The sequence below is a fragment of the Leuciscus leuciscus genome, assembly GCF_965113295.1.
Source record: "Leuciscus leuciscus genome assembly, chromosome: 12".
NCBI classification, from domain to species: domain Eukaryota; kingdom Metazoa; phylum Chordata; class Actinopteri; order Cypriniformes; family Leuciscidae; genus Leuciscus; species Leuciscus leuciscus.
The window spans coordinates 28,070,461-28,085,051 of record NC_138736.1 but is presented as its reverse complement, the minus strand read 5'-3'; the positions used below and the strand labels follow the sequence as shown (position 1 = coordinate 28,085,051).

The 14,591-nt window shown below is 36.9% G+C and overlaps 1 protein-coding gene across 3 annotated transcripts in view; it reads left to right on the top strand.

Annotated features, from left to right (window-relative positions):
- The first annotated feature begins 1,675 nt into the window (after positions 1 to 1,675).
- The window catches only part of znf516 (zinc finger protein 516), a 43,025-nt gene continuing 30,109 nt past the window's right edge, over positions 1,676 to 14,591 (top strand). For 2 of the 3 annotated variants that reach the window (XM_082185681.1, XM_082185683.1), the window contains exon 1: positions 2,095 to 4,163. The gene's annotated coding sequence lies outside the window, so the exon portion shown is untranslated. Of the gene's footprint in view, positions 2,073 to 2,094; positions 4,164 to 14,591 lie in introns of those variants that run through there. The other variant, XM_082185682.1, reaches the window with a different exon arrangement.

Below are 14,591 nucleotides of genomic sequence, written 5' to 3'. Positions count from 1 at the left end.
AAAAGCTGGACGGTTTGAAAGTTCACAGAACATTCAGAAATAATGTGAACATTAGCAAAACGTTTCTTAGAACATATTTTGTTGGTCTGGAAACAAACATTTAAATTGACACACATTCTCAGGCTCAAATGTGACCCCCCCTTTCCGTGCTCCTGTTATAAAATTGACGGTTTCATTTGTATTTCACATGTGATAATTTATACTCATCTTTCCCCCCTTGTGTCCAGACTCCTGTGTGTGAGGTTTTGTGTGTGCCTGAGAGGAATTGTGGGGTGAAAGAGTTCAGAATTGCCCTTCCCCCACAACCAAAAAATCCATCGACTCTCGCTCATGGACTTCCATCTCAAAAACAAGCCCTTAAAAGGGTGGCAGTCCCGATTACCACGAACCAGGCCTAATTGTACCCCACTAATTGTCAAGCATACACACAAGAGGATTAGACAGAATAAATGATGTATTAAAATACAAAATATGATAGGAAATGTGTGAGAAAAAACAATAGTTAGCAGAACACGCATTGTTAGGCGGGCAGCTGTGGCGTTCGATAATTGCGCGAATGCGTTGATTAATGATCAAAGCTGTGGGCCTGAGGTAGTGTGGCTGGTGGTTAATGACAGGGGTGAGTCTGGGATTAAATATGAGATGGGTAAGTGGAGATGAGGGAGTCAGGTTGCATGTCTTTTCAGACCTACTGTTCATACTGGAGCATTGTGAGCGGGCGAGGGGGAGGCACTGGGGCCCAGCGGCAGCCACAAGCGACAGCTGTCACAGCCTCTGGTGAGAGCCACTAATGACCACTCTTCACATAGGTGTCCTGCAACAGCTCCAGCCAAACAACTACTGCATGATCCACTTCTGCATGGCAGGCCTGAAAGTTATGCAACAAAGAGCTGAAATGATAAAAGTTTGACTGCTGACTTTAAATCGCAATGTTTTTTGTTGTTTTTTAAAGGGCAAGTGTGGTGAATAAAAAAAGCATTTAAAGGAGCAGCTCTATGAAAAATAAATCAGTTTATTCAAGTAAAGGACTAGTAACACATAAATAAAGATTACAACAAGATGATAAAAATAATACACACCATTATGCAACTTCTAAATAAAATGTAGAAAAGCCTGCATGTGTGTACATCATGTGCACCCTTTTAAATTTTAATAAATTATGTCACTCAATGACAAATAAGGATGTCTGTGATGATAAATGTAATCATTTTTCTGCAAAAAAAAAAAAAAAAAACTCCAAAAATGTCAAGTAACTAAATTATTTTATTTGCACCATGAACACACACAAACACACACATGCACGCACATATCTATATATTGGAGTGGAGGGGGGGAGGGGGGGGTTGTAATATTTCAAAACAAAAGAGGTAAACATTATTCAAAAACAATATTAATACATAACAATAATAATAGGCTAATTTGTTTTTAGACTTTGTTTTTCTTTTCTTTTTTAGTTACACCACATAGATAGTTTGACTCAAAATTACTTTTTAATTATTCACACATTAACTATTTTTATTTATTGTTTTTTTTTTTATATTGAAATGTATCGGTGAAAACCCAAATAGACCAGAGACAAAAATGTAACAGCCACACAGCCTTGTGCATGTGTGTTATCTTTTCCCAAAAAATTTCATAATAATCATAAACTGTCAGTCATGCATACACTATCACTTTGTTTGCCAGACAAAGATTGCCATTACAGAGTAGCCTACTATTACCATTACAAGTCTTCTCAACGCCAGACTTCTGGATCACCTAACTTTATGCTGAACAAACAATAGTCAATGAAAGAGGGAGGTACGGAACCATTGCCGCTCCAGGTGTCGCACGAAACACACGGGGCACTTCGCTGTCGATCCGTCTCGATCTGGATCAACGTCGGTCGATGTCATCACATTGTTTCCTCGATCTACAAACCAAGACGATGTGATCGCTTTGATTCGCAATTTCAACGCTGTAGTCATTTGGAAACTGCGGATGCCACTCAGTTTGTCATCATCATCTCGGAGTGTCACCTTGCGTTTGTGCCGTTGCCCCACAACTTCATTACGTCATTTATATGTACCGAGGTAAGTTTCGAATCGAATTCTGAGAAAGAATCGATCATAAACAGTAGGATCATGTAATGTGTAAATAATAGTTCGCTACTTTGAAGAGAGATTGGACGAAGAGATTTCGCTTGGACTTGCTGTCGTGATGTGAATAGGCATTGTTTCAGCGCTGGTGGTGTAACTGAGATTAAGATTAGAGATCATTCTATTGGCAACTCACTTTAATGATAGTCACACATTGAATTATTCCCTTCTTTATTGTAAATAGCCGTGTCGCACTCACATAGGCTATAACCTCTGCCATAACCCATTCTGTTTGTCCATGCGCTATATTTAGGAAGTTACTCTTCTGAAGAGCTTCAACCATTTGTATGGAAATAAATCGGAAGGAATTGAATAATTCTGTTTCATACGGACCATTCCATAATTCCATCAACGAGTCTTTTAATACTTTTGAGGAAGACATTTTTGAAGTAAGAAATTGTAATTGTAGATTTGCTGCACTCAGCAGTTGCTGGTGAGATCGAATAGATCATTTCTGATTTCTACATAGCATGTCGTCTATAACAAATCAGAAATAAATTTAATATTTTTTTGGCTAAAGAGTGTGTTTAATGAGTTTCCACAGACTTTTTAGAGGTGGCATACATATAATCCAGTAGCCTAATTAACCTTATAGGTTACATAAACAAATAAAATATTTGTTTATTTTATTTATTACTTAAAATATTATAATCAAGAGAAAGCAGGCTTTGTGGTTTTAGTAGCCTACAATGACTCAGATTAAAGTGCTTTTGATTCACTAAAAATAACCGACTCATAAGAGCCATTTTGTACTGATCGCTATGTTTATGATTCACTGAACAGACTCGTAAGAGTCATTCATTCGGGAATCGTTCTACCCCGGTTTCGCTGAATGTTTTTGTTTCGCTATAACGAACCGGCTCGTAATAGAGTCATTCGGGCTACAGTGTTGTATTTTTTTGATTCATTATAAAGAACCGGTTCGTAAGAGAATCATTCTGAAATCGGATTATGCTGGCTGCTGTAGGCTATGTAACGTTCTAGTAGGCCTACATTCAGTAGCGATGTTTGTTTAAACAACTGTTAACGCTATCAGTGCAGAAGTGTTCCAAGATTGCACATTCAAGAACTTAACGTTGTGAAAACAATTCAGATCGGTATTTGCTAAATATGGAACCTGTTCCCAAGAACCCACCGGTTCCCAATACATCTGTCATCATTCAGAAATGTTAAAAGCTTTTGAGTTGGCAAGCCGAAGTTTCGTGTGTATTTTAACTTTAGGCGACTTGACGCCAAATTTTCATAACCTTTATATCTATAACGCAGATATAACGACCAGCTTGCTTTTATTCACTCTTTACTCATGTTCATTTAACAACACTCACTATATGCACTATATCGTGTATAAATGCATTAATTCTGCACAAATCGTCAATATTTTAACTATGATCAAGCCAAGCTCAGGAAAACAGCCGTGCATTTACATAATAAACTTGTTGATGCAGAGCAACAAATGATAGCCTACATAACTGAAAACCAATTATTTTAGATGGAAAAAGCATAGGCTACCATGCAATGCCAGGCATTAAATTAGGTTACAGCTATCTTCCATCTTCTTATTGATTTTTTTTCGACATGATTAGGCATACGTTCAACATGATCTATTATTAGATTTTTTTTTACATTTTATAATATATAATAGCGATCAATTGCTTCGTATGTTCTTAAATCTAAACCCAATGTTACTTTCAGAGCTATTACAGTCTAGGGCGGGGCTTTGGTGCTTTACTTTTTTGTTTTGTTCAGTTTTTTTTCCCCTCCCCTCTCCCTGAAAGCTTGTCGGATGCTTGTCAGTTCGCATTTAGCTTACCATTATCAAGGCTCAAAGCCTTTGGAGGACGACGGACTGCGATTTACAGGGAATTTTTGGATAACGGTCCTGTTGAATTGGGATCTTCACTATACGGGGATAAGGAATAGGCTATATGAATGAAGCGTTTGAAAAGCAGCAGAGGATGTTCGTGCTTCCTAAAGAATGTGCATGCCTGATTTTTCATGAGGACACTTAATAAATAAAAACATATGGTAAGACATTTTACAGTTATAAAACTTAATCAAACTAATTAGGCCTAGTATGCATATTGATTATACAGTATGTGATTATCCAGAAAACTTTGATTAATAAACACCTATGGCCAGTTTCAACAAACCTCTAAACTTGAGAAAACCTTTAGTTTAGTTCTTTTAAAAGATTAGTCTTAAGTGTTAATATATATATATATATATATATATATATATATATTGTAACTAGGGGTTTAAGTTTGCATCATTTACATATAAGGAAGGTTTCTTATCTATCACGCTTATTAGTTTCGACACAAACTGTTAAACTGGTTTTTAGTGTTGTTTGATAATGATAATGAGCAGAATGAAGCGGAGGAGGGTGATATGTGTGTGCATTATCATTATCATGGCTGTCATGGTGCCAAGGAACATCTGCTTGTGTGAAGCTGAAAGTTCATGTAACAGTCAAATAACTTGGGGGAGGTTTTTGTGGTAAATGACCCAACGGGCATGTGCAGGGCTCTCTCGTTGTATTATGAGGTGAATTTGCTGGCATAAGGGCTGTTGGGGGGCTGCTGCGGGGATGGCGTCAGCATACTAGTTAATACCCCTTTGCTTTGTGATGAGGGGTCTGTTTCTGGCCAACATGACTTTGAACGGGATACTTCTGCGTGTTCTGGCTTTGCTGGTTTACATATATTGCAAGTGTGACAGTATGGCTTCGTATGGTTAGAAGTGCAATATTTGTGGGATAACGTTTTTCCAGGTGACATAAAATGGTGTTTCATTTGGTAACATCTTAATTAATTCATTTAATCCCCCAATTGTACTGTGCGCATGTGTAATTTAAACCTAAAGCAAGAAACTGCATGCTTTTCCTGAAAAAAAGTTAGTGAAGATATGTGAAAATAATTAACTCCTCAAAGTAACAACTGCATATTTTATTGTGTTAGCTCATTTATTTGAGGTGGGTTAAAAAGGTGCAGATGACACTAAACAGTTGTTCTTGTGTTCTGTGCTGACTGACAAAAGCCTTACCTTGCAGTTGGAATGGAGATATTTGCATAAGCCTTAGCTAAAGTCACTTCCCTTTTATTTGCAGCTGGTTACTGTGCTCAGCCTCAATGAAGCAAGTTGTTTACACAGCTTCTGTTCACGCACTACACACCTTTTGACAGTGCAAATCAAACAGCCTGTTCATTCGGGAATGAGTGAGTGGGTGTTGTACTGCTTGTTCGAGTTGTAAAGAGACCTAAGCAACCTATGAAATCCCAACTGTGACTGTTCTGAGATGTAAGGAAAAGTGATAAGATGTTCAGTGCTTTTTTTGTGTGTGTGGATTTGTTTTTCTTCTGAAAAGGGCCAGGGGGCTTGGGTTCAACCATTTAAATGTCGAAAGATGTGGTATTTTTGTATTTCAAGATCCTTTTCTCTGAATGAGAATGAAAAGAGCAGCCTTTTTATGTTAAAAACAGTGATGGCCGAATTGTCCTTTTGATTTGAAATGGATTCCAAACTGTTTATATAGTGACTATAAAAGACTCAGATATCTAAATATTTGAATATTGGAGATTTAATTGTACAAGTCTACCTAGAATGCGCAATATGGACATTTTATGCATCTTCCGTGTAAATTCAGAGGATTAAATAACATTCCTAATTTGACATTTCCCTTTGTCACCAGTCTATTTTCTGTTTGAGGTTTATGGCTTGAACTTGTGGCGACCTTGCAAAATTGACCCTCGACATTCTACTGTGACTTAACAAGCATTTCCAGTCCTCTCGCAAACCCCTAATAGCGCAAGATCCGCTAGCTGGAGGAAGGGACCATTAACATTATCAGTGGCTTTGAGTACAGGCAGTAGGGAGGCTAAAACAAAAGGCACAAGGGTGGCATTGTGAAGGATCAGCAGTAGATTACTGGAATTCTTTTTCCATGGCCTGAATAAGCTTCTACTTCCCCCATCTGGACACATGAGAAGAAAAGCTTACATTTGCAACTTTAATATTTTAATGCCTTTGTTATACTGAAGCAATATGAGGCTGCTTAGCCATTAGTGTCATTTGGATTCAGAAGACATATTGTAATAACGAGTGTCAAATGTAAGATCCTTTTGGTGAAGTGTGTGCAGTAATGTTTTATGATGCGTTCTGTTGATTATTAAAACATTCAGGGAAACAGATTTAACGAGTTGGCATTATTGCTACAGTATGCTTAATGTGTATTATAGTATGTCACAAAGCTGTTAAATGTTTCATTGCTGCATCATTACCTCTTGTTGCTCATTAAATTAAACATACACTCACATGCACACACCCACGTACAGAAACAGATAGATGAGAGGGAGGGTTGGAGGATTGGGTCATGTATATGTCATCAACCGAAGTGCAGTTTTACCTGTTGTGGATTAATTTGAATAACTGTCTGTTTGATAAACAGCTGAATGTTGTACATCCAGTCTAATAGAATCACAATCAGGAAAATGGTGTTCATAAACACACACACACAGTTCAGTCTGAGAGGCAAAGTCATTTGCCATTTATCTTCTGGAGCAATAATTCTGAAATGAAATAACCATAAATTTTCTGAATCCTCTCCATTGTGGTCTTAATCCACCTTTGGTTTGAATTACGGCGAGCGAGTTAAATGGAAATGCTCAATTGTTACCTTAATGGGATCCTTTACACAATCATCATTTACTCATCATCAAGTCATTTAAAACCTGTATGAATGTTTTTTTTTCTGTAGAACACAGTTGATGTTAGGCAGAATGTCTGAGCTGCTCTTTTCCACACAATGGACGTGAATAGGGACTGAGGCTGTCAAGCTCCCAAGAGGACGAAAAAATACTAGAAAAGCATTAGTCTATATAATTTGTGCACTCTATATTAAAGGGTTAGTTCACCCAAACATGAAAATTATCCCCTAATTTACTCACCCTCAAGCCATCCTAGGTGTATATGACTTTCTTCTTTTAGCCAAACACAATCAAGGTCATATTTAAATTAGATTTTGCCCAAATAAGTGCATCCATCTATCATAAAAGTAATCCATACTGCTCCAGGGGGTTAATAAAGGCCTTTTGAAGTGAAGTGATGCGTTTTTGTAAGGAAAATAATCCATATTTATAATTTTATAAACTATAATCACTGGCTTCCGGTAACAGCTGTGCGTGAGTCGAGTTGCGGCGTAAGAGTGACCTCTGACCCGGCGTATGACGTAGGATGTAGGAGTAGCGTAAGCTTAGGTGAGAGTAGACGCCTCTCGCGGTTAAAAAAAATAGGACTGGGCAACTAAACTCAAGCTCCTCTTCTCTTATATCGATATCCTCCGACATTTCTCTTTAAAAATTCTCGTTTTAGACTTCTAACTCATGACCGGTGGTTTGTTTTGCTCTAACCTCTGTGCTTCCGCGGTCGTCAATATGTCATGCGTCAGACCATAGGTCACTCTTCCGCCTAAATAAACTCGCGTACAGCCGTTACCGGAGGCCAGTGATTATTGTTTATAAAGTTATAAATATAGATATTTTCTTACAAAAATGCATTGCTTCATATGGATTACTTTTATGATGGATGGATGCACTTTTTTGGGCTTCAAATTTTAAGGTGCTATTAACTCCCATTATAAAGCTTGGAAGAGCCAGGATATTTTTTAACTCTGATTGTGTTTGTCGGAAAGACAAAGCTTGAGGGTGAGTAAATATGGGATACTTTTCATTTCTGGGTGAACTAACCCTTTAAGTCATCTAAAAGCATATGGTTGCTTTGCATGAGGAAAAGACTGAAATTTAAATAGCTTTTCACTAAAAACTATGCATAAGACGGTAGGGCTGGGCGATAAAATGGTATCGGTATTTATCGACGATTCACCTTTATCGATAACAGTAGAATTTTTTTTGATATAACGCTTGATAGTGATGCATAAAAATGTAAATAGACATTAAGTTTGGTTGCACGAACAACCCTCAAGCTTGTGCCATCGCTGGATCATAAACAGTCATATGCCTTGATAAAGGAGCATGCTACAAGTGACAAGCAAACAGCCAATAACAAGTTACGTTGCTGTGGGGTTCGGTTGCGCCATCGCCATGTGACATCAGAACACATGAACACATGCAAAAATGAGTGCCGTGCTTGCCGGCGATGAAGAGATTGTGAAAAAAAGGAGATGTCAGCTCGCCAGTGTGGCAGGTTTCTTGGTTTCTTTACGTCCGACCAACATCAGAACAACGGTTGTTTGTATTTCATCACCTTTCTGTTATTTCATCACCTTAACGGCTTCCTCCCATTGGAATATGCATCATATTGTCCTTCACGGCCTACATCTACCTCACCTCAACAAACAAACCCACAAGCAGTCCACGATGGAGAGGTACTCGGCAACAATGCCTTATGAGAAATCCTCCAATTGATACAATAATATAACCAACTTGTCATCCTTGCTCACAATTTGTAATGAAGCAATGTATGTGAATATTACTATTTGAGTTAATTTTGTATATTTAGTGTTTTAAATGTGAATAGTATTACTTGATATTTTTGTAAAAAAAAAAAGGTTTTTGTGTATAGTTATTATCTGTTAATATAGGTTATTGCATATTGATGTTTGGTCACTCTAAAAGCTGAAATTGATTTTATTCATAACATTTTTATCTTGTTTGAGTTTTAGAGGTTTGTATCTAACTCAAAGTTTACCTTGATTGTTCTGTTTACACTTTTAGATCAATCTTTATATAAGATATAAGAATATATTTGTTTAATTTTTATTTTGTTTTTGACTTATTTTATTTTCCTTGAAAAATGGGTAAATTAAAAATACAATGGTTAAATTCAAACTTTTTCTACTGGTCTTTGTTTAAAAAAAGTTATTAACATTCATTAATAAGTATCGATACTGAATGATATGAAACATTATATAGTGATTTTTTTAGCTGTATGGCCAATCCCTATAAGACGCTCACTTTCATTGAATGGAAAAGAGCAGCTTGAGCATTCTGTTATAAATTACTATTTTAGTCATACAGGTTTGGAACGACATGACAGTGAATACATTTTCATTTTTGCATGAACTGTCCCTTTAAGGAGATAATGTTCTTAGAACATTTTGCTAGCATTCCTATTAAAGGAATAGTAGATAATTCTGTCATCATTTACTCACCCTCAAGTTGTTTCAAACCTGTATGAATTTCTTTCTTCTGCTAAACACAAAAGAAGATATTTTGAAGAATGTCGGTAACCAAACAGTTGATGGACCCCATTGACTTCCATAGTAGGATTTTTTTTTTTTTTATGGAAGTCAATGGGGTCCATCAACTGTTTGGTTACCGACATTCTTCAAAATATCTTCTTTTGTGTTTAGCAGAAGATAGAAATTCATACAGGTTTGGAACCACTTGAGGGTGAGTAAATGATGACAGAATTTTCATTTTGAAGTGAACTATTCCTTTAAGTTATGATAACATTATTTCTGACATTCTCAGAATTTTCAAAATGTCAAGTTTTTTTTAAATGTCTTTTTTTCTTGGTTCTTGGTGAACTTTAGAGAAATCATTAAGGGAATTTTATCTTTGTTTTTATTATTTTGGAACTATTATGGGAACTTTTGAATGTTCTCAGAACCATCTACCAAAAAAGAAGTAGTAACGTTTAAAAAACAGACTAAAGGTCCCGATATACTCACGGCGAAGTTGTTTTTCAATCTTCGCTTAGGGGTGAAAAGAAGTGAGAAATACGTGACCAGCAGTATATTGTTAGCGAACAGCACATTTTCAGGTTACATTTGTAGTAGTCTCAGCCTCAGACGTCACGCCCACGGAACGTTGGCTTAACGTCTGATGCATATGGTACACTTAACTGGAAACACTTCAGAAATGTCGAAGTCGTCATCTGATTGGTTGAATTTTATCGGATTTCCGGGGGGCGCGAGTGTCGCGTTTATTTTCGGTCCGCCGGGAAACAAATGTCATGACGCCAAAACCCCTCGTGGAAGAAGAAAGCCGTTGTTTTTACAACTGAGACAATGAGCGCTTACCACGATCAACTAAACGCTGTATTTTCAAAAGTATGTGAAGTTCGCGGCTCCATTGATGCAGTAAACTTGCACAAGGTTCTTGAATGAATAATTTATTAGATGCACGCCGGTCTGTTATTGTAGGGACATCAACATTATATTGTCACGCCCCTAAATATGACGCGGTACAAAACAAACTGTGATTGGTTGTGTTACATGTCAGTCAAACGTCCTCTTGGGCGGTCCTTGGCCAAGAAATGCTGCGATAGAGTCCAGACCTTCTGCCGTCAGTCTGAAGGTCTGGCTATGCGAGACTACATTTGCAGTAGTCTCATGTAGCCAGATCTTCAGACTGATGGCAGAAGCTTTCATTGGCCAAGGACCGCCCAAGAGGACATCTGACCAAAATATAAAGCAACCAATCACAGTGTGTTTTGTTCTGCGCCATGTTTAGGGGAGTGAAAATGTAAAGTCGATGTCCCTACGATACCGTCGTTCATCTAAATAATAAATGATTTATTCAAGAATGTTGTGCAAGTTAACTGCAAAAGTGGCGCCTGAAACTTATACTTCCAGCATATAAACGTCATATAAATCCAGCATTTAGTTGATCCTGATAAGCGTTCATTGTCCATGAGGGGGTTTGATAAAACGAGAGCTTTGTTTCCAGACGGACCGTTAAAGAACGTGACACACATGTGTAGAATTCAACCAAACATATGACAACTTCGAAACTCCTGAAGTGTTTCTCATTTAGTGTGCCTTATGCATCAGATGTCAGCCAATAGTCTTTGGGCGTCCGAGACTGTGCCTGCTAACGTTCTAACATTTACACAGGTTGTCAAAGGACCCATTATGTTCCAAGCAAGTCGTCAAGTTGTTCTAAAGCGCCTATGCGTGATAATTATCATAGCATTGGTGAACTTGACTACATCTTAACTGACAACACAGCTGAGATGACTAATGAGTTTGCAAATAAGAGAACTTAATGAGTTGCCAAATACTTGTTAATGCGCACCCTGCAGACAGATGAACAGACACACGCTCTCATTGAGTGGTGTGTTATGTCTTCGCTGCTCCCCCGGGCCATCTGATGGGGAGCTGGCACTACAGCCGAGCAGCTCCAACACGCGTGGTCAACATGTGGGCGGTAATCCCGCTATTAGGGTAATCTGCTCAACCCACCAATCAATAGAGAGCACGCCCATCCTCCATCAGAGCCCTGTAACAGGCAAAATTAGGGCTGAAGAAAAATGATTTAATCACTGGGATTAAGTGCAGCTGAGGGGGAGGAGGAGAGACTCCGCATGAAGAATTTAATTTGCTGAGTTAAGACGTCCAGGTTAAGAGTGAACAGATGTCTTCCGAAATTGGTTGATATTTATTTGATTATATACCTATTTGTGCTTTTTGTTTGTTTTTGATTAGGCAATGAATGGCTAGTGTTTTATATTAAGTACAGCGTTAGATGCATACAGATGCTCCAAAAAATATACATTACATTACCAAATATCAAAGTGCCATTTAGTTTAACGAAAATTTTCAAGCAAAACAATTCACAAAATAATTATTTAGACATGTTCTAGTTGTCTTGGCGGGTCATGTCCATTGTTTATGTGATAATCTACAACTGTGCAAGGACACCTGTGTGAAATGAATTTCTAAATGGAAAAATCCAAAGACTAGAAAAGGTCATTCTATAAAGTGTCGAGCATCAATCTTTTTTCCACTCAGTTCAATATTTTGACATATACTGCAATACATTTTTAAGTATTATTTTGCATGTAGTTTAAACAATATGGAATGTCATTTTGGTGTAATAAAAAAAAAAAATTAAAAAAAAAATGTAATAACACATATATATTGTCTGTATTTTTAATTTATTAAATTAATGAATATACATTTTATTTAAGAATTATTAATAATAAAATATTTTTTTTTACTTGTCATTCCACTTCATATTAAAGTAATACTGTTTTGTAATTGTGTTTTGATCCATGGCAGTGATTACGGCCTCAATCAGTATAGTAAGATACAGTAAACTAACTGTACTTGTTTTTCCAGAGTGTTAAGGCAGGAATACATGTCTTAATATGCCCATGTTTTGTTGTATACATACACAAAGGGATACTATCTGTCTTGACTAAACCTGAAGTGATGGCAGATCCCTTATCTTTTAATTCAGTAATGCTGACTAATCAGCATCACCCAGTATAGTGGAAAAACCGGCTGGCGGTGTCATGACTGTACGTTACTTGCAGTAAATACAAATGTGTTTTGATCATAAAAACTGTTTTGGAATGATTGTATCCAGGATTTGTGTGTGTATCAGCTGTGTTGGGCGTGCATAATGCCCAGTGTCTAGTGGAGGGCTTGGCACATGCATGAGCTGGCATCAGCGGGCAGAGAGAGAGACAGAGAGAGCTAAGCAAGGCACAGCTTTGGCACAAGAGAGCACAACAAGTGATGGCAGTGTGTATCTTCCTGTCCAACGTTCCAACAGGAACAGGTTGGTACTGTATACTGCACACATCCCTGTTTTTGACCATGACCTCACTGCCTTCTTGTTCAGCATGGATACTTAGTAGAGTTCTTTTTAAGGGGATAGTTTACACAAAAATCTATTTATTCACACATCTCATGTTGTTCCAAACCTGTGTGATTTTATTTTTTTATTTTTTTTACCATATAATGAATGTGAATGACACTGCAGCTGTAAAGCTCCAACAAAAACATACAAGATGCTTATAAACTCTGTATATTCCAAGCCTTCATAAGCCATACAATAGCTTTGTGTTAGAAATGAACAATTTAATTTGTTATTTACTGAAAGTTATTGTGTGTACAGTATGTTGTCTGTATAGTTTTATGGTGCTTTTTTCATTGTTTGAAGACTTTGACAGCTTCGGATCTTATTCACTTTGATTATATGGCCTGTATATTCTTCATGTCATGTTTTAAAAATTCATCATGTGTTCAGGAGAGAGAAAGTCAATTTGGAGTAAATTTGGAGTCAGTAAGATTTATTTATCTGTTTGTTTGTTTTTTTGTAATAAAGTTTTTTTTTTTTTAGCAATGATGCACTCAATTGAAAAAGTAAACGTTTACATAATTACAAAATATTTATATTTCCATTAAATGTTCTTTTAAACATATTATTAGTTATCAAAAAATTCTGGACAACAGTACAACAGTTTTCAACATTGATAACAATAACAAATATTTTTTGAGCACCAAATCAGCTTATTCAAATGGTCATGTGACACTGAAGACTGGAGTAATGATGCTGAAAATTCAGCTTTACCATCACAGGAATATTTTTTTTTTTTTTAAATAACATTGTATAACTTGTAATAACATTTCACAATATTGCTGCTTTTACTGTATTTTTGCTTAAAGAAATGCAGCCTTAGTGAGCATAAGAAACATTGAAAAATCATACCGACTCCAAACTTTCATTTTTGGGTAAACTGTCCCCTTTATCTCATTGCAGCATAAACAACCATATCATATCAAACTAAGACCAGACCTTTCCAGACCATAGCAATGCTGAAAGATGGTACCACAGCAAAGACTGATCATATGATACCATGAAAGGCCAAATTAGACACCAAACCAAACCTGGTTAAACCAGATCATGTTATACATTTAGAACATAATACTCTCCAAACCACAGCACATCAAGACATAACAATGCCAAACCTGACGATACTATGCTAAGAACCCTTTTTGATGCTTGGTGATTCAGTAGTGCAGATTAATCACACACTGTCTAACAAATGTTCCATTTGAGATTATAGAAACAAGTCATTGTTGCTATTGGCTGGAAACCACACAAACAGTTGAGGCGACTCCACCCTTAGACAGAACCGAAACAGCTCTTTTTCTCTTGAGCTTGTGATGCAAAGTTCAAACCACCCAATCTGACTGATAGTCACCAGGAATTTTAGTTAGTTTCACATAGGTAGTTTCTGCTATGGAATCGCTTTGTAAACGGTCTAGGACAGATTCTGCTATGTAGACTTGACTTGTTAGTTTTGTTTCCTCTCACGTGTCACTGTTAGTGACAGCTGTAACCGCCATAACAACCTCAATGTTTAGATTAGTGATACCTTTTTTTTTCTTCTTTTTTTATATAATTAACTCTTAAAGCGATAGTTCACCCAAGAATGAAAACTGTCATAATTTATTCATTCTTGTGTTGATCTAAACTTGTATGGATTTTTGAACACCATCAGACCCCATTGACTTTCATTGCCTGCACAAAAACATTCTTCAGATTATGTTATTTTGTTTTCTTATTTCGTTATATTATTCCAATTTGCATGGATCCACGGAAATGACAAAAAATTCTGTATTATGCAGGACAGACATGTAATTTGCCGATGTCACTTTGTAAAGAAAGCCTGCGCACATATATATTCAAACACGCATAG